General features: G+C 48.0%; 78 non-coding genes across 78 annotated transcripts; all 78 read left to right on the top strand.

Annotated features, from left to right (window-relative positions):
- The first annotated feature begins 378 nt into the window (after positions 1-378).
- On the top strand, positions 379-451 carry TRNAF-GAA (transfer RNA phenylalanine (anticodon GAA)). The gene has a single exon. It is a non-coding gene; the product is annotated as a tRNA-Phe (tRNA).
- A 440-nt stretch (positions 452-891) lies between these two features.
- TRNAF-GAA (transfer RNA phenylalanine (anticodon GAA)) lies at positions 892-964 on the top strand. Its single transcript has one exon. It is a non-coding gene; the product is annotated as a tRNA-Phe (tRNA).
- A 95-nt stretch (positions 965-1,059) lies between these two features.
- On the top strand, positions 1,060-1,132 carry TRNAF-GAA (transfer RNA phenylalanine (anticodon GAA)). Its single transcript has one exon. It is a non-coding gene; the product is annotated as a tRNA-Phe (tRNA).
- A 95-nt stretch (positions 1,133-1,227) lies between these two features.
- TRNAF-GAA (transfer RNA phenylalanine (anticodon GAA)) lies at positions 1,228-1,300 on the top strand. The gene has a single exon. It is a non-coding gene; the product is annotated as a tRNA-Phe (tRNA).
- A 95-nt stretch (positions 1,301-1,395) lies between these two features.
- Positions 1,396-1,468, top strand: TRNAF-GAA (transfer RNA phenylalanine (anticodon GAA)). Its single transcript has one exon. It is a non-coding gene; the product is annotated as a tRNA-Phe (tRNA).
- A 95-nt stretch (positions 1,469-1,563) lies between these two features.
- TRNAF-GAA (transfer RNA phenylalanine (anticodon GAA)) lies at positions 1,564-1,636 on the top strand. Its single transcript has one exon. It is a non-coding gene; the product is annotated as a tRNA-Phe (tRNA).
- A 95-nt stretch (positions 1,637-1,731) lies between these two features.
- On the top strand, positions 1,732-1,804 carry TRNAF-GAA (transfer RNA phenylalanine (anticodon GAA)). The gene has a single exon. It is a non-coding gene; the product is annotated as a tRNA-Phe (tRNA).
- A 95-nt stretch (positions 1,805-1,899) lies between these two features.
- TRNAF-GAA (transfer RNA phenylalanine (anticodon GAA)) lies at positions 1,900-1,972 on the top strand. Its single transcript has one exon. It is a non-coding gene; the product is annotated as a tRNA-Phe (tRNA).
- Positions 1,973-2,571: 599 nt separating this feature from the next.
- On the top strand, positions 2,572-2,644 carry TRNAF-GAA (transfer RNA phenylalanine (anticodon GAA)). Its single transcript has one exon. It is a non-coding gene; the product is annotated as a tRNA-Phe (tRNA).
- A 272-nt stretch (positions 2,645-2,916) lies between these two features.
- TRNAF-AAA (transfer RNA phenylalanine (anticodon AAA)) lies at positions 2,917-2,989 on the top strand. The gene has a single exon. It is a non-coding gene; the product is annotated as a tRNA-Phe (tRNA).
- A 95-nt stretch (positions 2,990-3,084) lies between these two features.
- On the top strand, positions 3,085-3,157 carry TRNAF-GAA (transfer RNA phenylalanine (anticodon GAA)). The gene has a single exon. It is a non-coding gene; the product is annotated as a tRNA-Phe (tRNA).
- A 95-nt stretch (positions 3,158-3,252) lies between these two features.
- On the top strand, positions 3,253-3,325 carry TRNAF-GAA (transfer RNA phenylalanine (anticodon GAA)). The gene has a single exon. It is a non-coding gene; the product is annotated as a tRNA-Phe (tRNA).
- Positions 3,326-3,420: 95 nt separating this feature from the next.
- TRNAF-GAA (transfer RNA phenylalanine (anticodon GAA)) lies at positions 3,421-3,493 on the top strand. Its single transcript has one exon. It is a non-coding gene; the product is annotated as a tRNA-Phe (tRNA).
- A 95-nt stretch (positions 3,494-3,588) lies between these two features.
- TRNAF-GAA (transfer RNA phenylalanine (anticodon GAA)) lies at positions 3,589-3,661 on the top strand. The gene has a single exon. It is a non-coding gene; the product is annotated as a tRNA-Phe (tRNA).
- A 95-nt stretch (positions 3,662-3,756) lies between these two features.
- TRNAF-GAA (transfer RNA phenylalanine (anticodon GAA)) lies at positions 3,757-3,829 on the top strand. Its single transcript has one exon. It is a non-coding gene; the product is annotated as a tRNA-Phe (tRNA).
- A 431-nt stretch (positions 3,830-4,260) lies between these two features.
- TRNAF-GAA (transfer RNA phenylalanine (anticodon GAA)) lies at positions 4,261-4,333 on the top strand. Its single transcript has one exon. It is a non-coding gene; the product is annotated as a tRNA-Phe (tRNA).
- Positions 4,334-4,428: 95 nt separating this feature from the next.
- Positions 4,429-4,501, top strand: TRNAF-GAA (transfer RNA phenylalanine (anticodon GAA)). Its single transcript has one exon. It is a non-coding gene; the product is annotated as a tRNA-Phe (tRNA).
- A 95-nt stretch (positions 4,502-4,596) lies between these two features.
- On the top strand, positions 4,597-4,669 carry TRNAF-GAA (transfer RNA phenylalanine (anticodon GAA)). The gene has a single exon. It is a non-coding gene; the product is annotated as a tRNA-Phe (tRNA).
- A 95-nt stretch (positions 4,670-4,764) lies between these two features.
- Positions 4,765-4,837, top strand: TRNAF-GAA (transfer RNA phenylalanine (anticodon GAA)). The gene has a single exon. It is a non-coding gene; the product is annotated as a tRNA-Phe (tRNA).
- A 263-nt stretch (positions 4,838-5,100) lies between these two features.
- Positions 5,101-5,173, top strand: TRNAF-GAA (transfer RNA phenylalanine (anticodon GAA)). Its single transcript has one exon. It is a non-coding gene; the product is annotated as a tRNA-Phe (tRNA).
- Positions 5,174-5,436: 263 nt separating this feature from the next.
- TRNAF-GAA (transfer RNA phenylalanine (anticodon GAA)) lies at positions 5,437-5,509 on the top strand. The gene has a single exon. It is a non-coding gene; the product is annotated as a tRNA-Phe (tRNA).
- Positions 5,510-5,772: 263 nt separating this feature from the next.
- On the top strand, positions 5,773-5,845 carry TRNAF-GAA (transfer RNA phenylalanine (anticodon GAA)). The gene has a single exon. It is a non-coding gene; the product is annotated as a tRNA-Phe (tRNA).
- A 95-nt stretch (positions 5,846-5,940) lies between these two features.
- TRNAF-GAA (transfer RNA phenylalanine (anticodon GAA)) lies at positions 5,941-6,013 on the top strand. The gene has a single exon. It is a non-coding gene; the product is annotated as a tRNA-Phe (tRNA).
- A 95-nt stretch (positions 6,014-6,108) lies between these two features.
- On the top strand, positions 6,109-6,181 carry TRNAF-GAA (transfer RNA phenylalanine (anticodon GAA)). Its single transcript has one exon. It is a non-coding gene; the product is annotated as a tRNA-Phe (tRNA).
- A 431-nt stretch (positions 6,182-6,612) lies between these two features.
- Positions 6,613-6,685, top strand: TRNAF-GAA (transfer RNA phenylalanine (anticodon GAA)). Its single transcript has one exon. It is a non-coding gene; the product is annotated as a tRNA-Phe (tRNA).
- A 95-nt stretch (positions 6,686-6,780) lies between these two features.
- TRNAF-GAA (transfer RNA phenylalanine (anticodon GAA)) lies at positions 6,781-6,853 on the top strand. Its single transcript has one exon. It is a non-coding gene; the product is annotated as a tRNA-Phe (tRNA).
- Positions 6,854-6,948: 95 nt separating this feature from the next.
- TRNAF-GAA (transfer RNA phenylalanine (anticodon GAA)) lies at positions 6,949-7,021 on the top strand. The gene has a single exon. It is a non-coding gene; the product is annotated as a tRNA-Phe (tRNA).
- A 95-nt stretch (positions 7,022-7,116) lies between these two features.
- On the top strand, positions 7,117-7,189 carry TRNAF-GAA (transfer RNA phenylalanine (anticodon GAA)). The gene has a single exon. It is a non-coding gene; the product is annotated as a tRNA-Phe (tRNA).
- A 934-nt stretch (positions 7,190-8,123) lies between these two features.
- TRNAF-GAA (transfer RNA phenylalanine (anticodon GAA)) lies at positions 8,124-8,196 on the top strand. Its single transcript has one exon. It is a non-coding gene; the product is annotated as a tRNA-Phe (tRNA).
- Positions 8,197-8,300: 104 nt separating this feature from the next.
- Positions 8,301-8,373, top strand: TRNAF-GAA (transfer RNA phenylalanine (anticodon GAA)). The gene has a single exon. It is a non-coding gene; the product is annotated as a tRNA-Phe (tRNA).
- A 262-nt stretch (positions 8,374-8,635) lies between these two features.
- On the top strand, positions 8,636-8,708 carry TRNAF-GAA (transfer RNA phenylalanine (anticodon GAA)). Its single transcript has one exon. It is a non-coding gene; the product is annotated as a tRNA-Phe (tRNA).
- A 95-nt stretch (positions 8,709-8,803) lies between these two features.
- TRNAF-GAA (transfer RNA phenylalanine (anticodon GAA)) lies at positions 8,804-8,876 on the top strand. Its single transcript has one exon. It is a non-coding gene; the product is annotated as a tRNA-Phe (tRNA).
- Positions 8,877-8,971: 95 nt separating this feature from the next.
- On the top strand, positions 8,972-9,044 carry TRNAF-GAA (transfer RNA phenylalanine (anticodon GAA)). The gene has a single exon. It is a non-coding gene; the product is annotated as a tRNA-Phe (tRNA).
- A 95-nt stretch (positions 9,045-9,139) lies between these two features.
- Positions 9,140-9,212, top strand: TRNAF-GAA (transfer RNA phenylalanine (anticodon GAA)). The gene has a single exon. It is a non-coding gene; the product is annotated as a tRNA-Phe (tRNA).
- Positions 9,213-9,475: 263 nt separating this feature from the next.
- TRNAF-GAA (transfer RNA phenylalanine (anticodon GAA)) lies at positions 9,476-9,548 on the top strand. Its single transcript has one exon. It is a non-coding gene; the product is annotated as a tRNA-Phe (tRNA).
- A 95-nt stretch (positions 9,549-9,643) lies between these two features.
- Positions 9,644-9,716, top strand: TRNAF-GAA (transfer RNA phenylalanine (anticodon GAA)). Its single transcript has one exon. It is a non-coding gene; the product is annotated as a tRNA-Phe (tRNA).
- Positions 9,717-9,811: 95 nt separating this feature from the next.
- TRNAF-GAA (transfer RNA phenylalanine (anticodon GAA)) lies at positions 9,812-9,884 on the top strand. The gene has a single exon. It is a non-coding gene; the product is annotated as a tRNA-Phe (tRNA).
- A 263-nt stretch (positions 9,885-10,147) lies between these two features.
- Positions 10,148-10,220, top strand: TRNAF-GAA (transfer RNA phenylalanine (anticodon GAA)). The gene has a single exon. It is a non-coding gene; the product is annotated as a tRNA-Phe (tRNA).
- A 104-nt stretch (positions 10,221-10,324) lies between these two features.
- Positions 10,325-10,397, top strand: TRNAF-GAA (transfer RNA phenylalanine (anticodon GAA)). Its single transcript has one exon. It is a non-coding gene; the product is annotated as a tRNA-Phe (tRNA).
- Positions 10,398-10,492: 95 nt separating this feature from the next.
- Positions 10,493-10,565, top strand: TRNAF-GAA (transfer RNA phenylalanine (anticodon GAA)). The gene has a single exon. It is a non-coding gene; the product is annotated as a tRNA-Phe (tRNA).
- A 104-nt stretch (positions 10,566-10,669) lies between these two features.
- On the top strand, positions 10,670-10,742 carry TRNAF-GAA (transfer RNA phenylalanine (anticodon GAA)). Its single transcript has one exon. It is a non-coding gene; the product is annotated as a tRNA-Phe (tRNA).
- Positions 10,743-10,837: 95 nt separating this feature from the next.
- TRNAF-GAA (transfer RNA phenylalanine (anticodon GAA)) lies at positions 10,838-10,910 on the top strand. Its single transcript has one exon. It is a non-coding gene; the product is annotated as a tRNA-Phe (tRNA).
- Positions 10,911-11,005: 95 nt separating this feature from the next.
- TRNAF-GAA (transfer RNA phenylalanine (anticodon GAA)) lies at positions 11,006-11,078 on the top strand. The gene has a single exon. It is a non-coding gene; the product is annotated as a tRNA-Phe (tRNA).
- A 95-nt stretch (positions 11,079-11,173) lies between these two features.
- Positions 11,174-11,246, top strand: TRNAF-GAA (transfer RNA phenylalanine (anticodon GAA)). Its single transcript has one exon. It is a non-coding gene; the product is annotated as a tRNA-Phe (tRNA).
- A 95-nt stretch (positions 11,247-11,341) lies between these two features.
- TRNAF-GAA (transfer RNA phenylalanine (anticodon GAA)) lies at positions 11,342-11,414 on the top strand. The gene has a single exon. It is a non-coding gene; the product is annotated as a tRNA-Phe (tRNA).
- A 95-nt stretch (positions 11,415-11,509) lies between these two features.
- On the top strand, positions 11,510-11,582 carry TRNAF-GAA (transfer RNA phenylalanine (anticodon GAA)). The gene has a single exon. It is a non-coding gene; the product is annotated as a tRNA-Phe (tRNA).
- A 95-nt stretch (positions 11,583-11,677) lies between these two features.
- On the top strand, positions 11,678-11,750 carry TRNAF-GAA (transfer RNA phenylalanine (anticodon GAA)). Its single transcript has one exon. It is a non-coding gene; the product is annotated as a tRNA-Phe (tRNA).
- Positions 11,751-11,845: 95 nt separating this feature from the next.
- TRNAF-GAA (transfer RNA phenylalanine (anticodon GAA)) lies at positions 11,846-11,918 on the top strand. The gene has a single exon. It is a non-coding gene; the product is annotated as a tRNA-Phe (tRNA).
- A 95-nt stretch (positions 11,919-12,013) lies between these two features.
- Positions 12,014-12,086, top strand: TRNAF-GAA (transfer RNA phenylalanine (anticodon GAA)). The gene has a single exon. It is a non-coding gene; the product is annotated as a tRNA-Phe (tRNA).
- A 104-nt stretch (positions 12,087-12,190) lies between these two features.
- TRNAF-GAA (transfer RNA phenylalanine (anticodon GAA)) lies at positions 12,191-12,263 on the top strand. Its single transcript has one exon. It is a non-coding gene; the product is annotated as a tRNA-Phe (tRNA).
- Positions 12,264-12,358: 95 nt separating this feature from the next.
- TRNAF-GAA (transfer RNA phenylalanine (anticodon GAA)) lies at positions 12,359-12,431 on the top strand. The gene has a single exon. It is a non-coding gene; the product is annotated as a tRNA-Phe (tRNA).
- A 95-nt stretch (positions 12,432-12,526) lies between these two features.
- TRNAF-GAA (transfer RNA phenylalanine (anticodon GAA)) lies at positions 12,527-12,599 on the top strand. Its single transcript has one exon. It is a non-coding gene; the product is annotated as a tRNA-Phe (tRNA).
- A 95-nt stretch (positions 12,600-12,694) lies between these two features.
- On the top strand, positions 12,695-12,767 carry TRNAF-GAA (transfer RNA phenylalanine (anticodon GAA)). The gene has a single exon. It is a non-coding gene; the product is annotated as a tRNA-Phe (tRNA).
- A 263-nt stretch (positions 12,768-13,030) lies between these two features.
- On the top strand, positions 13,031-13,103 carry TRNAF-GAA (transfer RNA phenylalanine (anticodon GAA)). Its single transcript has one exon. It is a non-coding gene; the product is annotated as a tRNA-Phe (tRNA).
- A 95-nt stretch (positions 13,104-13,198) lies between these two features.
- On the top strand, positions 13,199-13,271 carry TRNAF-GAA (transfer RNA phenylalanine (anticodon GAA)). The gene has a single exon. It is a non-coding gene; the product is annotated as a tRNA-Phe (tRNA).
- Positions 13,272-13,366: 95 nt separating this feature from the next.
- On the top strand, positions 13,367-13,439 carry TRNAF-GAA (transfer RNA phenylalanine (anticodon GAA)). Its single transcript has one exon. It is a non-coding gene; the product is annotated as a tRNA-Phe (tRNA).
- A 95-nt stretch (positions 13,440-13,534) lies between these two features.
- On the top strand, positions 13,535-13,607 carry TRNAF-GAA (transfer RNA phenylalanine (anticodon GAA)). Its single transcript has one exon. It is a non-coding gene; the product is annotated as a tRNA-Phe (tRNA).
- Positions 13,608-13,702: 95 nt separating this feature from the next.
- Positions 13,703-13,775, top strand: TRNAF-GAA (transfer RNA phenylalanine (anticodon GAA)). The gene has a single exon. It is a non-coding gene; the product is annotated as a tRNA-Phe (tRNA).
- Positions 13,776-13,870: 95 nt separating this feature from the next.
- Positions 13,871-13,943, top strand: TRNAF-GAA (transfer RNA phenylalanine (anticodon GAA)). Its single transcript has one exon. It is a non-coding gene; the product is annotated as a tRNA-Phe (tRNA).
- Positions 13,944-14,878: 935 nt separating this feature from the next.
- TRNAF-GAA (transfer RNA phenylalanine (anticodon GAA)) lies at positions 14,879-14,951 on the top strand. Its single transcript has one exon. It is a non-coding gene; the product is annotated as a tRNA-Phe (tRNA).
- Positions 14,952-15,055: 104 nt separating this feature from the next.
- On the top strand, positions 15,056-15,128 carry TRNAF-GAA (transfer RNA phenylalanine (anticodon GAA)). The gene has a single exon. It is a non-coding gene; the product is annotated as a tRNA-Phe (tRNA).
- A 262-nt stretch (positions 15,129-15,390) lies between these two features.
- On the top strand, positions 15,391-15,463 carry TRNAF-GAA (transfer RNA phenylalanine (anticodon GAA)). Its single transcript has one exon. It is a non-coding gene; the product is annotated as a tRNA-Phe (tRNA).
- A 95-nt stretch (positions 15,464-15,558) lies between these two features.
- On the top strand, positions 15,559-15,631 carry TRNAF-GAA (transfer RNA phenylalanine (anticodon GAA)). Its single transcript has one exon. It is a non-coding gene; the product is annotated as a tRNA-Phe (tRNA).
- Positions 15,632-15,726: 95 nt separating this feature from the next.
- On the top strand, positions 15,727-15,799 carry TRNAF-GAA (transfer RNA phenylalanine (anticodon GAA)). The gene has a single exon. It is a non-coding gene; the product is annotated as a tRNA-Phe (tRNA).
- A 431-nt stretch (positions 15,800-16,230) lies between these two features.
- Positions 16,231-16,303, top strand: TRNAF-GAA (transfer RNA phenylalanine (anticodon GAA)). Its single transcript has one exon. It is a non-coding gene; the product is annotated as a tRNA-Phe (tRNA).
- A 95-nt stretch (positions 16,304-16,398) lies between these two features.
- On the top strand, positions 16,399-16,471 carry TRNAF-GAA (transfer RNA phenylalanine (anticodon GAA)). Its single transcript has one exon. It is a non-coding gene; the product is annotated as a tRNA-Phe (tRNA).
- A 263-nt stretch (positions 16,472-16,734) lies between these two features.
- On the top strand, positions 16,735-16,807 carry TRNAF-GAA (transfer RNA phenylalanine (anticodon GAA)). The gene has a single exon. It is a non-coding gene; the product is annotated as a tRNA-Phe (tRNA).
- Positions 16,808-16,911: 104 nt separating this feature from the next.
- Positions 16,912-16,984, top strand: TRNAF-GAA (transfer RNA phenylalanine (anticodon GAA)). Its single transcript has one exon. It is a non-coding gene; the product is annotated as a tRNA-Phe (tRNA).
- Positions 16,985-17,079: 95 nt separating this feature from the next.
- Positions 17,080-17,152, top strand: TRNAF-GAA (transfer RNA phenylalanine (anticodon GAA)). Its single transcript has one exon. It is a non-coding gene; the product is annotated as a tRNA-Phe (tRNA).
- A 104-nt stretch (positions 17,153-17,256) lies between these two features.
- On the top strand, positions 17,257-17,329 carry TRNAF-GAA (transfer RNA phenylalanine (anticodon GAA)). The gene has a single exon. It is a non-coding gene; the product is annotated as a tRNA-Phe (tRNA).
- A 95-nt stretch (positions 17,330-17,424) lies between these two features.
- Positions 17,425-17,497, top strand: TRNAF-GAA (transfer RNA phenylalanine (anticodon GAA)). Its single transcript has one exon. It is a non-coding gene; the product is annotated as a tRNA-Phe (tRNA).
- Positions 17,498-17,760: 263 nt separating this feature from the next.
- TRNAF-GAA (transfer RNA phenylalanine (anticodon GAA)) lies at positions 17,761-17,833 on the top strand. The gene has a single exon. It is a non-coding gene; the product is annotated as a tRNA-Phe (tRNA).
- A 95-nt stretch (positions 17,834-17,928) lies between these two features.
- Positions 17,929-18,001, top strand: TRNAF-GAA (transfer RNA phenylalanine (anticodon GAA)). Its single transcript has one exon. It is a non-coding gene; the product is annotated as a tRNA-Phe (tRNA).
- A 95-nt stretch (positions 18,002-18,096) lies between these two features.
- TRNAF-GAA (transfer RNA phenylalanine (anticodon GAA)) lies at positions 18,097-18,169 on the top strand. Its single transcript has one exon. It is a non-coding gene; the product is annotated as a tRNA-Phe (tRNA).
- Positions 18,170-18,264: 95 nt separating this feature from the next.
- Positions 18,265-18,337, top strand: TRNAF-GAA (transfer RNA phenylalanine (anticodon GAA)). Its single transcript has one exon. It is a non-coding gene; the product is annotated as a tRNA-Phe (tRNA).
- Positions 18,338-18,432: 95 nt separating this feature from the next.
- Positions 18,433-18,505, top strand: TRNAF-GAA (transfer RNA phenylalanine (anticodon GAA)). Its single transcript has one exon. It is a non-coding gene; the product is annotated as a tRNA-Phe (tRNA).
- A 95-nt stretch (positions 18,506-18,600) lies between these two features.
- TRNAF-GAA (transfer RNA phenylalanine (anticodon GAA)) lies at positions 18,601-18,673 on the top strand. The gene has a single exon. It is a non-coding gene; the product is annotated as a tRNA-Phe (tRNA).
- A 271-nt stretch (positions 18,674-18,944) lies between these two features.
- TRNAF-GAA (transfer RNA phenylalanine (anticodon GAA)) lies at positions 18,945-19,017 on the top strand. Its single transcript has one exon. It is a non-coding gene; the product is annotated as a tRNA-Phe (tRNA).
- The last annotated feature ends 834 nt before the right edge of the window (positions 19,018-19,851 follow it).

Below are 19,851 nucleotides of genomic sequence, written 5' to 3'. Positions count from 1 at the left end.
AATAAAAGCGACTCGGAACGACGTCCGACGGTTTCCTTCGGGGCCGAAATAGCTCAGTTGGGAGAGCGTTAGAATGAAGATCTAAAGGTCCATGGTTCGTTCCCGGGTTTCGGCAACGTGCTCCGAAATTTTAATCTTTAAATAGTTAAGTGGTAGGGGGAGGGGTTAAATAAAAGCGACTCGGAACGACGTCCGACGGTTTCCTTCGGGGCCGAAATAGCTCAGTTGGGAGAGCGTTAGAGTGAAGATCTAAAGGTCCATGGTTCGATCCCGGGTTTCGGCAACGTGCTCCGAAATTTTAATCTTTAAATAGTTAAGTGGTAGGGGGAGGGGTTAAATAAAAGCGACTCGGAACGATGTCCGACCATGTTCATCGGGGCCGAAATAGCTCAGTTGGGAGAGCGTTAGACTGAAGATCTAAAGGTCCCTGGTTCGATCCCGGGTTTCGGCAACGTGCTCCGAAATTTTACTCTTTAAATAGTTAAGTGGTAGGGGGAGGGGTTAAATAAAAGCGACTCGGAAGAGTCGGAACGACGTCCGACGGATTCCTTCGGGGCCGAAATAGCTCAATTGGGAGAGCGTTAGACTGAAGATCTAAAGGTCCCTGGTTCGATCCCGGGTTTCGGAAACGTGCTCCGAAATTTTAATCTTTAAATAATTAAGTGGTAGGGGGAGGGGTTAAATAAAAGCGACTCAGAACGACGTCCGACGGTTTCTTTCGGGGCCGGAATAGCTCAGTTGGGAGAGCGTTAGACTGAAGATCTAAAGGTCCCTATTTCGATCCCGGGTTTCGGAAACGTGCTCCGCAATTTTAATCTTTAAATAGTTAAGTGGTAGGGGGAGGGGTTAAATAAAAGCGACTCAGAACGACGTCCGACGGTTTCTTTCGGGGCCGAAATAGCTCAGTTGGGAGAGCGTTAGACTGAAGATCTAAAGGTCCCTGGTTCGATCCCGGGTTTCGGCAACGTGCTCCGAAATTTTAATCTTTAAATAGTTAAGTGGTAGGGGGAGGGGTTAAATAAAAGCGACTCAGAACGACGTCCGACGGTTTCCTTCGGGGCCGAAATAGCTCAGTTGGGAGAGCGTTAGACTGAAGATCTAAAGGTCCCTGGTTCGATCCCGGGTTTCGGCAACGTGCTCCGAAATTTTAATCTTTAAATAGTTAAGTGATAGGGGGAGGGGTTAAATAAAAGCGACTCAGAACGACGTCCGACGGTTTCCTTCGGGGCCGAAATAGCTCAGTTGGGAGAGCGTTAGACTGAAGATCTAAAGGTCCCTGGTTCGATCCCGGGTTTCGGCAACGTGCTCCGAAATTTTAATCTTTAAATAGTTAAGTGATAGGGGGAGGGGTTAAATAAAAGCGACTCAGAACGACGTCCGACGGTTTCCTTCGGGGCCGAAATAGCTCAGTTGGGAGAGCGTTAGACTGAAGATCTAAAGGTCCCTGGTTCGATCCCGGGTTTCGGCAACGTGCTCCGAAATTTTAATCTATAAATAGTTAAGTGATAGGGGGAGGGGTTAAATAAAAGCGACTCAGAACGACGTCCGACGGTTTCCTTCGGGGCCGAAATAGCTCAGTTGGGAGAGCGTTAGACTGAAGATCTAAAGGTCCCTGGTTCGATCCCGGGTTTCGGCAACGTGCTCCGAAATTTTAATCTTTAAATAGTTAAGTGATAGGGGGAGGGGTTAAATAAAAGCGACTCAGAACGACGTCCGACGGTTTCCTTCGGGGCCGAAATAGCTCAGTTGGGAGAGCGTTAGACTGAAGATCTAAAGGTCCCTGGTTCGATCCCGGGTTTCGGCAACGTGCTCCGAAATTTTAATCTTTAAATAGTTAAGTGGTAGGGGGAGGGGTTAAATAAAAGTGACTCGGAACGACGTCCGACGGTTTCCTTCGGGGCCGAAATAGCTCAGTTGGGAGAGCGTTAGACTGAAGATCTAAAGGTCCCTGGTTCGATCCCGGGTTTCGGCAACGTGCTCCGAAATTTTAATCTTTAAATAGTTAAGTGGTAGGGGGAGGGGTTAAATAAAAGTGACTCGGAACGACGTCCGACGGTTTCCTTCGGTGCCGAAATAGCTCAGTTGGGAGAGCGTTAGACTGAAGATCTAAAGGTCCCTGGTTCGATCATGGGTTTCGGCAACGTGCTCCGAAATTTTAATCTTTAAATAGTTAAGTGGTAGGGGGAGGGGTTAAATAAAAGTGACTCGGAACGACGTCCGACGGTTTCCTTCGGTGCCGAAATAGCTCAGTTGGGAGAGCGTTAGACTGAAGATCTAAAGGTCCCTGGTTCGATCATGGGTTTCGGCAACGTGCTCCGAAATTTTAATCTTTAAATAGTTAAGTGGTAGGGGGAGGGGTTAAATAAAAGTGACTCGGAACGATGTCCGACGGTTTCCTTCGGGGCCGAAATAGCTCAGTTGGGAGAGCGTTAGACTGAAGATCTAAAGGTCCCTGGTTCGATCATGGGTTTCGGCAACGTGCTCCGAAATTTTAATCTTTAAATAGTTAAGTGGTAGGGGGAGGGGTTAAATAAAAGCGACTCGGAACGACGTCCGACGGTTTCCTTCGGGGCCGAAATAGCTCAGTTGGGAGAGCGTTAGACTGAAGATCTAAAGGTCCCTGGTTCGATCCCGGGTTTCGGCAACGTGCTCCGAAATTTTAATCTTTAAATAGTTAAGTGGTAGGGGGAGGGGTTAAATAAAAGCGACTCGGAAGAGTCGGAACGACGTCCGACGGATTCCTTCGGGGCCGAAATAGCTCAATTGGGAGAGCGTTAGACTGAAGATCTAAAGGTCCCTGGTTCGATCATGGGTTTCGGCAACGTGCTCCGAAATTTTAATCTTTAAATAGTTAAGTGATAGGGGGAGGGGTTAAATAAAAGCGACTCGGAACGACGTCCGACGGTTTCCTTCGGGGCCGAAATAGCTCAGTTGGGAGAGCGTTAGACTAAAGATCTAAAGGTCCCTGGTTCGATCCCGGGTTTCGGCAACATGCTCCGAAATTTTAATCTTTAAATAGTTAAGTGATAGGGGGAGGGGTTAAATAAAAGCGACTCGGAACGACGTCCGACGGTTTCCTTCGGGGCCGAAATAGCTCAGTTGGGAGAGCGTTAGACTGAAGATCTAAAGGTCCCTGGTTCGATCCCGGGTTTCGGCAACGTGCTCCGAAATTTTAATCTTTAAATAGTTAAGTGGTAGGGGGAGGGGTTAAATAAAAGCGACTCGGAACGACGTCCGACAGTTTGCTTCGGGGCCGAAATAGCTCAGTTGGGAGAGCGTTAGACTGAAGATCTAAAGGTCCCTGGTTCGATCCCGGGTTTCGGCAACGTGCTCCGAAATTTTAATCTTTAAATAGTTAAGTGGTAGGGGGAGGGGTTAAATAAAAGCGACTCGGAACGACGTCCGACGGTTTCCTTCGGGGCCGAAGTAGCTCAGTTGGGAGAGCGTTAGACTGAAGATCTAAAGGTCCCTGGTTCGATCCCGGGTTTCGGCAACGTGCTCCGAAATTTTAATCTTTAAATAGTTAAGTGGTAGGGGGAGGGGATAAATAAAAGCGACTCGGAACGACGTCCGACGGTTTGCTTCGGGGCCGAAGTAGCTCAGTTGGGAGAGCGTTAGACTGAAGATCTAAAGGTCCCTGGTTCGATCCCGGGTTTCGGCAACGTGCTCCGAAATTTTAATCTTTAAATAGTTAAGTGGTAGGGGGAGGGGTTAAATAAAAGCGACTCGGAACGACGTCCGACGGTTTGCTTCGGGGCCGAAATAGCTCAGTTGGGAGAGCGTTAGACTGAAGATCTAAAGGTCCCTGGTTCGATCCCGGGTTTCGGCAACGTGCTCCGAAATTTTAATCTTTAAATAGTTAAGTGGTAGGGGGAGGGGTTAAATAAAAGCGACTCGGAACGACGTCCGACGGTTTGCTTCGGGGCCGAAATAGCTCAGTTGGGAGAGCGTTAGACTGAAGATCTAAAGGTCCCTGGCTCGATCCCGGGTTTCGGCAACGTGCTCCGAAATTTTAATCTTTAAATAGTTAAGTGATAGGGGGAGGGGTTAAATAAAAGCGACTCGGAACGACGTCCGACGGTTTCCTTCGGGACCGAAATAGCTCAGTTGGGAGAGCGTTAGAGTGAAGATCTAAAGGTCCATGGTTCGATCCCGGGTTTCGGCAACGTGCTCCGAAATTTTAATCTTTAAATAGTTAAGTGATAGGGGGATGGGTTAAATAAAAGCGACTCGGAACGACGTCCGACGGTTTCCTTCGGGGCCGAAATAGCTCAGTTGGGAGAGCGTTAGACTGAAGATCTAAAGGTCCCTGGTTCGATCCCGGGTTTCGGCAACGTGCTCCGAAATTTTAATCTTTAAATAGTTAAGTGATAGGGGGAGGGGTTAAATAAAAGCGACTCGGAACGACGTCCGACGGTGTCCTTCGGGGCCGAAGTAGCTCAGTTGGGAGAGCGTTAGACTGAAGATCTAAAGGTCCCTGGTTCGATCCCGGGTTTCGGCAACGTGCTCCGAAATTTTAATCTTTAAATAGTTAAGTGATAGGGGGAGGGGTTAAATAAAAGCGACTCGGAACGACGTCCGACGGCTTCCTTCGGGACCGAAATAGCTCAGTTGGGAGAGCGTTAGACTGAAGATCTAAAGGTCCCTGGTTCGATCCCGGGTTTCGGCAACGTGCTCCGAAATTTTAATCTTTAAATAGTTAAGTGATAGGGGGAGGGGTTAAATAAAAGCGACTCGGAACGACGTCCGACGGTTTCCTTCGGGGCCGAAATAGCTCAGTTGGGAGAGCGTTAGACTGAAGATCTAAAGGTCCCTGGTTCGATCCCGGGTTTCGGCAACGTGCTCCGAAATTTTAATCTTTAAATAGTTAAGTGATAGGGGGAGGGGTTAAATAAAAGCGACTCGGAACGACGTCCGACGGTTTCCTTCGGGGCCGAAATAGCTCAGTTGGGAGAGCGTTAGACTGAAGATCTAAAGGTCCCTGGTTCGATCACGGGTTTCGGCAATGTGCTCCGAAATTTTAATCTTTAAATAATTAAGTGATAGGGGGAGGGGTTAAATAAAAGCGACTCGGAACGACGTCCGACGGTTTCCTTCGGGGCCGAAATAGCTCAGTTGGGAGAGCGTTAGACTGAAGATCTAAAGGTCCCTGGTTCGATCCCGGGTTTCGGCAACGTGCTCCGAAATTTTAATCTTTAAATAGTTAAGTGATAGGGGGAGGGGTTAAATAAAAGCGACTCGGAACGACGTCCGACGGTTTCCTTCGGGGCCGAAATAGCTCAGTTGGGAGAGCGTTAGACTGAAGATCTAAAGGTCCCTGGTTCGATCACGGGTTTCGGCAACGTGCTCCGAAATTTTAATCTTTAAATAATTAAGTGATAGGGGGAGGGGTTAAATAAAAGCGACTCGGAACGACGTCCGACGGTTTCTTTCGGGGCCGAAATAGCTCAGTTGGGAGAGCGTTAGACTGAAGATCTAAAGGTCCCTGGTTCGATCCCGGGTTTCGGCAACGTGCTCCGAAATTTTAATCTTTAAATAGTTAAGTGATAGGGGGAGGGGTTAAATAAAAGCGACTCGGAACGACGTCCGACGGTTTCCTTCGAGGCCGAAATAGCTCAGTTGGGAGAGCGTTAGACTGAAGATCTAAAGGTCCCTGGTTCGATCCCGGGTTTCGGAAACGTGCTCCGAAATTTTAATCTTTAAATAGTTAAGTGGTAGGGGGAGGGGTTAAATGAAAGCGACTCGGAACGACGTCCGACGGTGTCTTTCGGGGCCGAAATAGCTCAGTTGGGAGAGCGTTAGACTGAAGATCTAAAGGTCCCTGGTTCGATCCCGGGTTTCGGCAACGTATTCCGAAATTTTAATCTTTAAATAGTTAAGTGGTAGGGGAAGGGGTTAAATAAATGCGACTCGGAACGACGTCCGACGGTTTCCTTCGGGGCCGAAATAGCTCAGTTGGGAGAGCGTTAGACTGAAGATCTAAAGGTCCCTGGTTCGATCCCGGGTTTCGGCAACATGCTACGAAATTTTAATCTTTAAATAGTTAAGTGGTAGGGGGAGGGGTTAAATAAAAGCGACTCGGAACGACGTCCGACGGTTTGCTTCGGGGCCGAAATAGCTCAGTTGGGAGAGCGTTAGACTGAAGATCTAAAGGTCCCTGGTTCGATCCCGGGTTTCGACAACGTGCTCCGAAATTTTAATCTTTAAATAGTTAAGTGATAGGGGGAGGGGTTAAATAAAAGCGACTCGGAACGACGTCCGACGGTTTCCTTCGGGGCCGAAATAGCTCAGTTGGGAGAGCGTTATACTGAAGATCTAAAGGTCCCTGGTTCGATCCCGTTTTTCGGCAACGTGCTCCGAAATTTTAATCTTTAAATAGTTAAGTGATAGGGGGAGGGGTTAAATAAAAGCGACTCGGAACGACGTCCGACGGATTCCTTCGGGGCCGAAATAGCTCAGTTGGGAGAGCGTTAGACTGAAGATCTAAAGGTCCCTGGTTCGATCCCGGGTTTCGGAAACGTGCTCCGAAATTTTAATCTTTAAATAGTTAAGTGGTAGGGGGAGGGGTTAAATGAAAGCGACTCGGAACGACGTCCGACGGTGTCTTTCGGGGCCGAAATAGCTCAGTTGGGAGAGCGTTAGACTGAAGATCTAAAGGTCCCTGGTTCGATCCCGGGTTTCGGCAACGTATTCCGAAATTTTAATCTTTAAATAGTTAAGTGGTAGGGGAAGGGGTTAAATAAATGCGACTCGGAACGACGTCCGACGGTTTCCTTCGGGGCCGAAATAGCTCAGTTGGGAGAGCGTTAGACTGAAGATCTAAAGGTCCCTGGTTCGATCCCGGGTTTCGGCAACGTGCTCCGAAATTTTAATCTTTAAATAGTTAAGTGGTAGGGGGAGGGGTTAAATAAAAGCGACTCGGAACGACGTCCGACGGTTTGCTTCGGGGCCGAAATAGCTCAGTTGGGAGAGCGTTAGACTGAAGATCTAAAGGTCCCTGGTTCGATCCCGGGTTTCGGCAACGTGCTCCGAAATTTTAATCTTTAAATAGTTAAGTGATAGGGGGAGGGGTTAAATAAAAGCGACTCGGAACGACGTCCGACGGTTTCCTTCGGGACCGAAATAGCTCAGTTGGGAGAGCGTTAGACTGAAGATCTAAAGGTCCCTGGTTCGATCCCGGGTTTCGGCAACGTGCTCCGAAATTTTAATCTTTAAATAGTTAAGTGATAGGGGGAGGGGTTAAATAAAAGCGACTCGGAACGACGTCCGACGGTTTCCTTCGGGACCGAAATAGCTCAGGTTGGAGAGCGTTAGAGTGAAGATCTAAAGGTCCATGGTTCGATCCCGGGTTTCGGCAACGTGCTCCGAAATTTTAATCTTTAAATAGTTAAGTGATAGGGGGAGGGGTTAAATAAAAGCGACTCGGAACGACGTCCGACGGTTTCCTTCGGGACCGAAATAGCTCAGTTGGGAGAGCGTTAGAGTGAAGATCTAAAGGTCCATGGTTCGATCCCGGGTTTCGGCAACGTGCTCCGAAATTTTAATCTTTAAATAGTTAAGTGATAGGGGGAGGGGTTAAATAAAAGCGACTCGGAACGACGTCCGACGGTTTCCTTCGGGACCGAAATAGCTCAGTTGGGAGAGCGTTAGAGTGAAGATCTAAAGGTCCATGGTTCGATCCCGGGTTTCGGCAACGTGCTCCGAAATTTTAATCTTTAAATAGTTAAGTGGTAGGGGGAGGGGTTAAATAAAAGCGACTCGGAACGACATCCGACGATTTCCTTCGGGACCGAAATAGCTCAGTTGGGAGAGCGTTAGAGTGAAGATCTAAAGGTCCATGGTTCGATCCCGGGTTTCGGCAACGTGCTCCGAAATTTTAATCTTTAAATAGTTAAGTGGTAGGGGGAGGGGTTAAATAAAAGCGACTCGGAACGACGTCCGACGATTTCCTTCGGGACCGAAATAGCTCAGTTGGGAGAGCGTTAGAGTGAAGATCTAAAGGTCCATGGTTCGATCCCGGGTTTCGGCAACGTGGTCCGAAATTTTAATCTTTAAATAGTTAAGTGGTAGGGGGAGGGGTTAAATAAAAGCGACTCGGAACGATGTCCGACCATGTTTATCGGGGCGAAATAGCTCAGTTGGGAGAGCGTTAGACTGAAGATCTAAAGGTCCCTGGTTCGATCCCGGGTTTCGGCAACGTGCTCCGAAATTTTAATCTTTAAATAGTTAAGTGGTAGGGGGAGGGGTTAAATAAAAGCGACTCGGAAGAGTCGGAACGACGTCCGACGGATTCCTTCGGGGCCGAAATAGCTCAATTGGGAGAGCGTTAGACTGAAGATCTAAAGGTCCCTGGTTCGATCCCGGGTTTCGGCAACGTGCTCCGAATTTTTAATCTTTAAATAGTTAAGTGGTAGGGGAGGGGTTAAATAAAAGCGACTCGGAACGACGTCCGACGGTTTCCTTCGAGGCCGAAATAGCTCAGTTGGGAGAGCGTTAGACTGAAGATCTAAAGGTCCCTGGTTCGATCCCGGGTTTCGGAAACGTGCTCCGAAATTTTAATCTTTAAATAGTTAAGTGGTAGGGGGAGGGGTTAAATAAAAGCGACTCGGAACGACGTCCGACGGTTTCCTTCGGGGCCGAAATAGCTCAGTTGGGAGAGCGTTAGACTGAAGATCTAAAGGTCCCTGGTTCGATCCCGGGTTTCGGCAACATGCTACGAAATTTTAATCTTTAAATAGTTAAGTGGTAGGGGGAGGGGTTAAATAAAAGCGACTCGGAACGACGTCCGACGGTTTCCTTCTGAGCCGAAATAGCTCAGTTGGGAGAGCGTTAGACTGAAGATCTAAAGGTCCCTGGTTCGATCCCGGGTTTCGGCAACGTGCTCCGAAATTTTAATCTTTAAATAGTTAAGTGATAGGGGGAGGGGTTAAATAAAAGCGACTCGGAACGACGTCCGACGGTTTCCTTCGGGGCCGAAATAGCTCAGTTGGGAGAGCGTTAGACTGAAGATCTAAAGGTCCCTGGTTCGATCCCGGGTTTCGGCAACGTGCTCCGAAATTTTAATCTTTAAATAATTAAGTGATAGGGGGAGGGGTTAAATAAAAGCGACTCGGAACGACGTCCGACGGTTTCCTTCGGGGCCGAAATAGCTCAGTTGGGAGAGCGTTAGACTGAAGATCTAAAGGTCCCTGGTTCGATCCCGGGTTTCGGCAACGTGCTCCGAAATTTTAATCTTTAAATAGTTAAGTGATAGGGGGAGGGGTTAAATAAAAGCGACTCGGAACGACGTCCGACGGTTTCCTTCGGGGCCGAAATAGCTCAGTTGGGAGAGCGTTAGACTGAAGATCTAAAGGTCCCTGGTTCGATCCCGGGTTTCGGAAACGTGCTCCGAAATTTTAATCTTTAAATAGTTAAGTGGTAGGGGGAGGGGTTAAATGAAAGCTACTCGGAACGACGTCCGACGGTGTCTTTCGGGGCCGAAATAGCTCAGTTGGGAGAGCGTTAGACTGAAGATCTAAAGGTCCCTGGTTCGATCCCGGGTTTCGGCAACGTGCTCCGAAATTTTAATCTTTAAATAGTTAAGTGGTAGGGGGAGGGGTTAAATAAAAGCGACTCGGAACGACGTCCGACGGTTTCCTTCGGGGCCGAAATAGCTCAGTTGGGAGAGCGTTAGACTGAAGATCTAAAGGTCCCTGGTTCGATCCCGGGTTTCGGTAACATGCTACGAAATTTTAATCTTTAAATAGTTAAGTGGTAGGGGGAGGGGTTAAATAAAAGCGACTCGGAACGACGTCCGACGGTTTGCTTCGGGGCCGAAATAGCTCAGTTGGGAGAGCGTTAGACTGAAGATCTAAAGGTCCCTGGTTCGATCCCGGGTTTCGGCAACGTGCTCCGAAATTTTAATCTTTAAATAGTTAAGTGATAGGGGGAGGGGTTAAATAAAAGCGACTCGGAACGACGTCCGACGGTTTCCTTCGGGGCCGAAATAGCTCAGTTGGGAGAGCGTTAGACTGAAGATCTAAAGGTCCCTGGTTCGATCCCGTTTTTCGGCAACGTGCTCCGAAATTTTAATCTTTAAATAGTTAAGTGATAGGGGGAGGGGTTAAATAAAAGCGACTCGGAACGACGTCCGACGGTTTCCTTCGGGGCCGAAATAGCTCAGTTGGGAGAGCGTTAGACTGAAGATCTAAAGGTCCCTGGTTCGATCCCGGGTTTCGGCAACGTGCTCCGAAATTTTAATCTTTAAATAGTTAAGTGATAGGGGGAGGGGTTAAATAAAAGCGACTCGGAAGAGTCGGAGCGACGTCCGACGGTTTCCTTCGGGGCCAAAATAGCTCAGTTGGGAGAGCGTTAGACTGAAGATCTAAAGGTCCCTGGTTCGATCCCGGGTTTCGGCAACGTGCTCCGAAATTTTAATCTTTAAATAGTTAAGTGGTAGGGGGAGGGGTTAAATAAAAGCGACTCGGAACGACGTCCGACGGTTTCCTTCGGGGCCGAAATAGCTCAGTTGGGAGAGCGTTAGACTGAAGATCTAAAGGTCCCTGGTTCGATCCCGGGTTTCGGCAACGTGCTCCGAAATTTTTATCTTTAAATAGTTAAGTGATAGGGGGAGGGGTTAAATAAAAGCGACTCGGAAGAGTCGGAACGACGTCCGACGGTTTCCTTCGGGGCCAAAATAGCTCAGTTGGGAGAGCGTTAGACTGAAGATCTAAAGGTCCCTGGTTCGATCCCGGGTTTCGGCAACGTGCTCCGAAATTTTAATCTTTAAATAGTTAAGTGGTAGGGGGAGGGGTTAAATAAAAGCGACTCGGAACGACGTCCGACGGTTTCCTTCGAGGCCGAAATAGCTCAGTTGGGAGAGCGTTAGACTGAAGATCTAAAGGTCCCTGGTTCGATCCCGGGTTTCGGCAACGTGCTCCGAAATTTTAATCTTTAAATAGTTAAGTGGTAGGGGGAGGGGTTAAATAAAAGTGACTCGGAACGACGTCCGACGGTGTCCTTCGGGGCCGAAATAGCTCAGTTGGGAGAGCGTTAGACTGAAGATCTAAAGGTCCCTGGTTCGATCCCGGGTTTCGGCAACGTGCTCCGTAATTTTAATCTTTAAATAGTTAAGTGGTAGGGGGAGGGGTTAAATAAAAGCGACTCGGAACGACGTCCGACGGTGTCCTTCGGGGCCGAAATAGCTCAGTTGGGAGAGCGTTAGACTGAAGATCTAAAGGTCCCTGGTTCGATCCCGGGTTTCGGCAACGTGCTCCGAAATTTTAATCTTTAAATAGTTAAGTGGTAGGGGGAGGGGTTAAATAAAAGCGACTCGGAACGACGCCCGACGGTGTCCTTCGGGGCCGAAATAGCTCAGTTGGGAGAGCGTTAGACTGAAGATCTAAAGGTCCCTGGTTCGATCCCGGGTTTCGGCAACGTGCTCCGAAATTTTAATCTTTAAATAGTTAAGTGGTAGGGGGAGGGGTTAAATAAAAGCGACTCGGAACGACGTCCGACGGTTTCCTTCGAGGCCGAAATAGCTCAGTTGGGAGAGCGTTAGACTGAAGATCTAAAGGTCCCTGGTTCGATCCCGGGTTTCGGCAACGTGCTCCGAAATTTTAATCTTTAAATAGTTAAGTGGTAGGGGGAGGGGTTAAATAAAAGCGACTCGGAACGACGTCCGACGGTTTCCTTCGGGGCCGAAATAGCTCAGTTGGGAGAGCGTTAGACTGAAGATCTAAAGGTCCCTGGTTCGATCCCGGGTTTCGGCAACGTGCTCCGAAATTTTAATCTTTAAATAGTTAAGTGGTAGGGGGAGGGGTTAAATAAAAGCGACTCGGAACGACGTCCGACGGTTTCCTTCGGGGCCGAAATAGCTCAGTTGGGAGAGCGTTAGACTGAAGATCTAAAGGTCCCTGGTTCGATCCCGGGTTTCGGCAACGTGCTCCGAATTTTTAATCTTTAAATAGTTTAGTCGTAAGGGGAGGGTTAAAATAAAAGCGACTCGGAACTACGTCCAACCATGTTCATCGGGGCCGAAATAGCTCAGTTGGGAGAGCGTTAGACTGAAGATCTAAAGGTCCCTGGTTCGATCCCGGGTTACGGCAACGAGCTCCGAATTTTTAATCTTTAAATAGTTTAGTCGTAGGGGGAGGGGTTAAATAAAAGCGACTCGGAAGAGTCGGAACGACGTCCGACGGTTTCCTTCGGGGCCAAAATAGCTCAGTTGGGAGAGCGTTAGACTGAAGATCTAAAGGTCCCTGGTTCGATCCCGGGTTTCGGCAACGTGCTCCGAAATTTTAATCTTTAAATAGTTAAGTGGTAGGGGGAGGGGTTAAATAAAAGCGACTCGGAACGACGTCCGACGGTTTGCTTCGGGGCCGAAATAGCTCAGTTGGGAGAGCGTTAGACTGAAGATCTAAAGGTCCCTGGTTCGATCCCGGGTTTCGGCAACGTGCTCCGAAATTTTAATCTTTAAATAGTTAAGTGGTAGGGGGAGGGGTTAAATAAAAGCGACTCGGAACGACGTCCGACGGTTTGCTTCGGGGCCGAAATAGCTCAGTTGGGAGAGCGTTAGACTGAAGATCTAAAGGTCCCTGGTTCGATCCCGGGTTTCGGCAACGTGCTCCGAAATTTTAATCTTTAAATAGTTAAGTGGTAGGGGGAGGGGTTAAATAAAAGCGACTCGGAACGACGTCCGACGATTTGCTTCGGGGCCGAAATAGCTCAGTTGGGAGAGCGTTAGACTGAAGATCTAAAGGTCCCTGGTTCGATCCCGGGTTTCGGCAACGTGCTCCGAAATTTTAATCTTTAAATAGTTAAGTGATAGGGGGAGGGGTTAAATAAAAGCGACTCGGAACGACGTCCGACGGTTTCCTTCGGGACCGAAATAGCTCAGTTGGGAGAGCGTTAGAGTGAAGATCTAAAGGTCCATGGTTCGATCCCGGGTTTCGGCAACGTGCTCCGAAATTTTAATCTTTAAATAGTTAAGTGATAGGGGGATGGGTTAAATAAAAGCGACTCGGAACGACGTCCGACGGTTTCCTTCGGGGCCGAAATAGCTCAGTTGGGAGAGCGTTAGACTGAAGATCTAAAGGTCCCTGGTTCGATCCCGGGTTTCGGCAACGTGCTCCGAAATTTTAATCTTTAAATAGTTAAGTGATAGGGGGAGGGGTTAAATAAAAGCGACTCGGAACGACGTCCGACGGTTTCCTTCGGGGCCGAAATAGCTCAGTTGGGAGAGCGTTAGACTGAAGATCTAAAGGTCCCTGGTTCGATCCCGGGTTTCGGCAACGTGCTCCGAAATTTTAATCTTTAAATAGTTAAGTGATAGGGGGAGGGGTTAAATAAAAGCGACTCGGAACGACGTCCGACGGTTTCCTTCGGGGCCGAAGTAGCTCAGTTGGGAGAGCGTTAGACTGAAGATCTAAAGGTCCCTGGTTCGATCCCGGGTTTCGGCAACGTGCTCCGAAATTTTAATCTTTAAATAGTTAAGTGGTAGGGGGAGGGGATAAATAAAAGCGACTCGGAACGACGTCCGACGGTTTGCTTCGGGGCCGAAATAGCTCAGTTGGGAGAGCGTTAGACTGAAGATCTAAAGGTCCCTGGTTCGATCCCGGGTTTCGGCAACGTGCTCCGAAATTTTAATCTTTAAATAGTTAAGTGGTAGGGGGAGGGGTTAAATAAAAGCGACTCGGAACGACGTCCGACGGTTTGCTTCGGGGCCGAAATAGCTCAGTTGGGAGAGCGTTAGACTGAAGATCTAAAGGTCCCTGGTTCGATCCCGGGTTTCGGCAACGTGCTCCGAAATTTTAATCTTTAAATAGTTAAGTGATAGGGGGAGGGGTTAAATAAAAGCGACTCGGAACGACGTCCGACGGTTTCCTTCGGGACCGAAATAGCTCAGTTGGGAGAGCGTTAGACTGAAGATCTAAAGGTCCCTGGTTCGATCCCGGGTTTCGGCAACGTGCTCCGAAATTTTAATCTTTAAATAGTTAAGTGATAGGGGGAGGGGTTAAATAAAAGCGACTCGGAACGACGTCCGACGGTTTCCTTCGGGACCGAAATAGCTCAGTTGGGAGAGCGTTAGAGTGAAGATCTAAAGGTCCATGGTTCGATCCCGGGTTTCGGCAACGTGCTCCGAAATTTTAATCTTTAAATAGTTAAGTGATAGGGGGAGGGGTTAAATAAAAGCGACTCGGAACGACGTCCGACGGTTTCCTTCGGGACCGAAATAGCTCAGTTGGGAGAGCGTTAGAGTGAAGATCTAAAGGTCCATGGTTCGATCCCGGGTTTCGGCAACGTGCTCCGAAATTTTAATCTTTAAATAGTTAAGTGATAGGGGGAGGGGTTAAATAAAAGCGACTCGGAACGACGTCCGACGGTTTCCTTCGGGACCGAAATAGCTCAGTTGGGAGAGCGTTAGAGTGAAGATCTAAAGGTCCATGGTTCGATCCCGGGTTTCGGCAACGTGCTCCGAAATTTTAATCTTTAAATAGTTAAGTGGTAGGGGGAGGGGTTAAATAAAAGCGACTCGGAACGACGTCCGACGATTTCCTTCGGGACCGAAATAGCTCAGTTGGGAGAGCGTTAGAGTGAAGATCTAAAGGTCCATGGTTCGATCCCGGGTTTCGGCAACGTGCTCCGAAATTTTAATCTTTAAATAGTTAAGTGGTAGGGGGAGGGGTTAAATAAAAGCGACTCGGAACGACGTCCGACGATTTCCTTCGGGACCGAAATAGCTCAGTTGGGAGAGCGTTAGAGTGAAGATCTAAAGGTCCATGGTTCGATCCCGGGTTTCGGCAACGTGGTCCGAAATTTTAATCTTTAAATAGTTAAGTGGTAGGGGGAGGGGTTAAATAAAAGCGACTCGGAACGATGTCCGACCATGTTTATCGGGGCCGAAATAGCTCAGTTGGGAGAGCGTTAGACTGAAGATCTAAAGGTCCCTGGTTCGATCCCGGGTTTCGGCAACGTGCTCCGAAATTTTAATCTTTAAATAGTTAAGTGGTAGGGGGAGGGGTTAAATAAAAGCGACTCGGAAGAGTCGGAACGACGTCCGACGGATTCCTTCGGGGCCGAAATAGCTCAATTGGGAGAGCGTTAGACTGAAGATCTAAAGGTCCCTGGTTCGATCCCGGGTTTCGGCAACGTGCTCCGAATTTTTAATCTTTAAATAGTTAAGTGGTAGGGGAGGGGTTAAATAAAAGCGACTCGGAACGACGTCCGACGGTTTCCTTCGAGGCCGAAATAGCTCAGTTGGGAGAGCGTTAGACTGAAGATCTAAAGGTCCCTGGTTCGATCCCGGGTTTCGGAAACGTGCTCCGAAATTTTAATCTTTAAATAGTTAAGTGGTAGGGGGAGGGGTTAAATAAAAGCGACTCGGAACGACGTCCGACGGTTTCCTTCGGGGCCGAAATAGCTCAGTTGGGAGAGCGTTAGACTGAAGATCTAAAGGTCCCTGGTTCGATCCCGGGTTTCGGCAACATGCTACGAAATTTTAATCTTTAAATAGTTAAGTGGTAGGGGGAGGGGTTAAATAAAAGCGACTCGGAACGACGTCCGACGGTTTCCTTCTGAGCCGAAATAGCTCAGTTGGGAGAGCGTTAGACTGAAGATCTAAAGGTCCCTGGTTCGATCCCGGGTTTCGGCAACGTGCTCCGAAATTTTAATCTTTAAATAGTTAAGTGATAGGGGGAGGGGTTAAATAAAAGCGACTCGGAACGACGTCCGACGGTTTCCTTCGGGACCGAAATAGCTCAGTTGGGAGAGCGTTAGACTGAAGATCTAAAGGTCCCTGGTTCGATCCCGGGTTTCGGCAACGTGCTCCGAAATTTTAATCTTTAAATAGTTAAGTGATAGGGGGAGGGGTTAAATAAAAGCGACTCGGAACGACGTCCGACGGTTTCCTTCGGGACCGAAATAGCTCAGTTGGGAGAGCGTTAGAGTGAAGATCTAAAGGTCCATGGTTCGATCCCGGGTTTCGGCAACGTGCTCCGAAATTTTAATCTTTAAATAGTTAAGTGATAGGGGGAGGGGTTAAATAAAAGCGACTCGGAACGACGTCCGACGGTTTCCTTCGGGACCGAAATAGCTCAGTTGGGAGAGCGTTAGAGTGAAGATCTAAAGGTCCATGGTTCGATCCCGGGTTTCGGCAACGTGCTCCGAAATTTTAATCTTTAAATAGTTAAGTGATAGGGGGAGGGGTTAAATAAAAGCGACTCGGAACGACGTCCGACGGTTTCCTTCGGGGCCGAAATAGCTCAGTTGGGAGAGCGTTAGACTGAAGATCTAAAGGTCTCTGGTTCGATCCCGGGTTTCGGCAACGTGCTCCGAAATTTTAATCTTTAAATAGTTAAGTGGTAGGGGGAGGGGTTAAATAAAAGCGACTCGGAACGACGTCCGACGGTTTCCTTCGGGGCCGAAATAGCTCAGTTGGGAGAGCGTTAGACTGAAGATCTAAAGGTCCCTGGTTCGATCCCGGGTTTCGGTAACATGCTACGAAATTTTAATCTTTAAATAGTTAAGTGGTAGGGGGAGGGGTTAAATAAAAGCGACTCGGAACGACGTCCGACGATTTCCTTCGGGACCGAAATAGCTCAGTTGGGAGAGCGTTAGAGTGAAGATCTAAAGGTCCATGGTTCGATCCCGGGTTTCGGCAACGTGGTCCGAAATTTTAATCTTTAAATAGTTAAGTGATAGGGGGAGGGGTTAAATAAAAGCGACTCGGAACGACGTCCGACGGTTTCCTTCGGGGCCGAAATAGCTCAGTTGGGAGAGCGTTAGACTGAAGATCTAAAGGTCCCTGGTTCGATCCCGGGTTTCGGCAACGTGCTCCGAAATTTTAATCTTTAAATAGTTAAGTGATAGGGGGAGGGGTTAAATAAAAGCGACTCGGAAGAGTCGGAGCGACGTCCGACGGTTTCCTTCGGGGCCAAAATAGCTCAGTTGGGAGAGCGTTAGACTGAAGATCTAAAGGTCCCTGGTTCGATCCCGGGTTTCGGCAACGTGCTCCGAAATTTTAATCTTTAAATAGTTAAGTGGTAGGGGGAGGGGTTAAATAAAAGCGACTCGGAACGACGTCCGACGGTTTCCTTCGGGGCCGAAATAGCTCAGTTGGGAGAGCGTTAGACTGAAGATCTAAAGGTCCCTGGTTCGATCCCGGGTTTCGGCAACGTGCTCCGAAATTTTAATCTTTAAATAGTTAAGTGATAGGGGGAGGGGTTAAATAAAAGCGACTCGGAAGAGTCGGAACGACGTCCGACGGTTTCCTTCGGGGCCAAAATAGCTCAGTTGGGAGAGCGTTAGACTGAAGATCTAAAGGTCCCTGGTTCGATCCCGGGTTTCGGCAACGTGCTCCGAAATTTTAATCTTTAAATAGTTAAGTGGTAGGGGGAGGGGTTAAATAAAAGCGACTCGGAACGACGTCCGACGGTTTCCTTCGAGGCCGAAATAGCTCAGTTGGGAGAGCGTTAGACTGAAGATCTAAAGGTCCCTGGTTCGATCCCGGGTTTCGGCAACGTGCTCCGAAATTTTAATCTTTAAATAGTTAAGTGGTAGGGGGAGGGGTTAAATAAAAGTGACTCGGAACGACGTCCGACGGTGTCCTTCGGGGCCGAAATAGCTCAGTTTGGAGAGCGTTAGACTGAAGATCTAAAGGTCCCTGGTTCGATCCCGGGTTTCGGCAACGTGCTCCGTAATTTTAATCTTTAAATAGTTAAGTGGTAGGGGGAGGGGTTAAATAAAAGCGACTCGGAACGACGTCCGACGGTGTCCTTCGGGGCCGAAATAGCTCAGTTGGGAGAGCGTTAGACTGAAGATCTAAAGGTCCCTGGTTCGATCCCGGGTTTCGGCAACGTGCTCCGAAATTTTAATCTTTAAATAGTTAAGTGGTAGGGGGAGGGGTTAAATAAAAGCGACTCGGAACGACGTCCGACGGTTTCCTTCGAGGCCGAAATAGCTCAGTTGGGAGAGCGTTAGACTGAAGATCTAAAGGTCCCTGGTTCGATCCCGGGTTTCGGCAACGTGCTCCGAAATTTTAATCTTTAAATAGTTAAGTGGTAGGGGGAGGGGTTAAATAAAAGCGACTCGGAACGACGTCCGACGGTTTCCTTCGGGGCCGAAATAGCTCAGTTGGGAGAGCGTTAGACTGAAGATCTAAAGGTCCCTGGTTCGATCCCGGGTTTCGGCAACGTGCTCCGAAATTTTAATCTTTAAATAGTTAAGTGGTAGGGGGAGGGGTTAAATAAAAGCGACTCGGAACGACGTCCGACGGTTTCCTTCGGGGCCGAAATAGCTCAGTTGGGAGAGCGTTAGACTGAAGATCTAAAGGTCCCTGGTTCGATCCCGGGTTTCGGCAACGTGCTCCGAAATTTTAATCTTTAAATAGTTAAGTGGTAGGGGGAGGGGTTAAATAAAAGCGACTCGGAACGACGTCCGACGGTTTCCTTCGGGGCCGAAATAGCTCAGTTGGGAGAGCGTTAGACTGAAGATCTAAAGGTCCCTGGTTCGATCCCGGGTTTCGGCAACGTGCTCCGAATTTTTAATCTTTAAATAGTTTAGTCGTAAGGGGAGGGTTAAAATAAAAGCGACTCGGAACTACGTCCAACCATGTTCATCGGGGCCGAAATAGCTCAGTTGGGAGAGCGTTAGACTGAAGATCTAAAGGTCCCTGGTTCGATCCCGGGTTACGGCAACGAGCTCCGAATTTTTAATCTTTAAATAGTTTAGTCGTAGGGGGAGGGGTTAAATAAAAGCGACTCGGAAGAGTCGGAACGACGTCTGACGGTTTCCTTCGAGGCCGAAATAGCTCATTTGGGAGAGCGTTAGACTGAAGATCTAAAGGTCCCTGGTTCGATCCCGGGTTTCGGCAACGTGCTCCGAAATTTTAATCTTTAAATAGTTAAGTGGTAGGGGGAGGGGTTAAATAAAGCGACTCGGAACGACGTCCGACGGTTTCCTTCGAGGCCGAAATAGCTCAGTTGGGAGAGCGTTAGACTGAAGATCTAAAGGTCCCTGGTTCGATCCCGGGTTTCGGCAACGTGCTCCGAAATTTTAATCTTTAAATAGTTTAGTCGTAAGGGGAGGGTTAAAATAAAAGCGACTCGGAACTACGTCCAACCATGTTCATCGGGGCCGAAATTGCACAGTTGGGAGAGCGTTAGACTGAAGATCTAATGGTCCCTTGTTCAATCCCGGGTTTCCGCAACGGGCTCCGAATTTTTAATCTTTTCCTAGTTTAGTCGTAGGGGGAGGGGTTAAATAAAAGCGACTCGGAACTACGTCCAACCATGTTCATCGGGGCCAAAATAGCTCAGTTGGGAGAGCGTTAGACTGAAGATCTAAAGGTCCCGGGTTTCGGCAACGGGCTCCGAATTTTTAATCTTTTCCTAGTGAGTTCGTAGGGGGAGGGTTAGAATTATCTACTCCTATAATTTCTGAATGAACTCATCATATAAATTATTACTGTTTATTTACATTTGATTATTATTGAATATATTAGTGATTATATCTGATTTCTGTATTAACCAAAAAATGAAAATAATTACTTAAAATCCATTAATTTTGGTTGTCTTTTCTTTTAACTTTATCTACGTCATAATATGATCTGTTGCGTCAGCTTTCTTTATGCTTATATCGGTAAGAGTGACGAGGTTATGACGTAACGGAAGCGAATCTCCCCAACAACCAAATTTTAACCCACTGGCTTTTGGAATCAACTTATAGCATTATGTGGTTTTTCCAAAACCACATAATCCGTTCGTCTTAACTTAATTCTAGAAAATATTTCTTGGGCAACAGATGATAGATAAACATAATTAGAATTTATTTTTTTCTCTTACTAGCGTTTATTTCTTTTCAGGTCAGTATTTT

This window comes from Leiobunum rupestre, chromosome 3 (assembly GCF_980474605.1).
Source record: "Leiobunum rupestre chromosome 3, qqLeiRupe1.1.hap1, whole genome shotgun sequence".
Lineage (NCBI taxonomy): Eukaryota > Metazoa > Arthropoda > Arachnida > Opiliones > Sclerosomatidae > Leiobunum > Leiobunum rupestre.
Note: the sequence above shows the minus strand (reverse complement) of the source record. Positions and strands in the feature narration are given on the sequence as shown.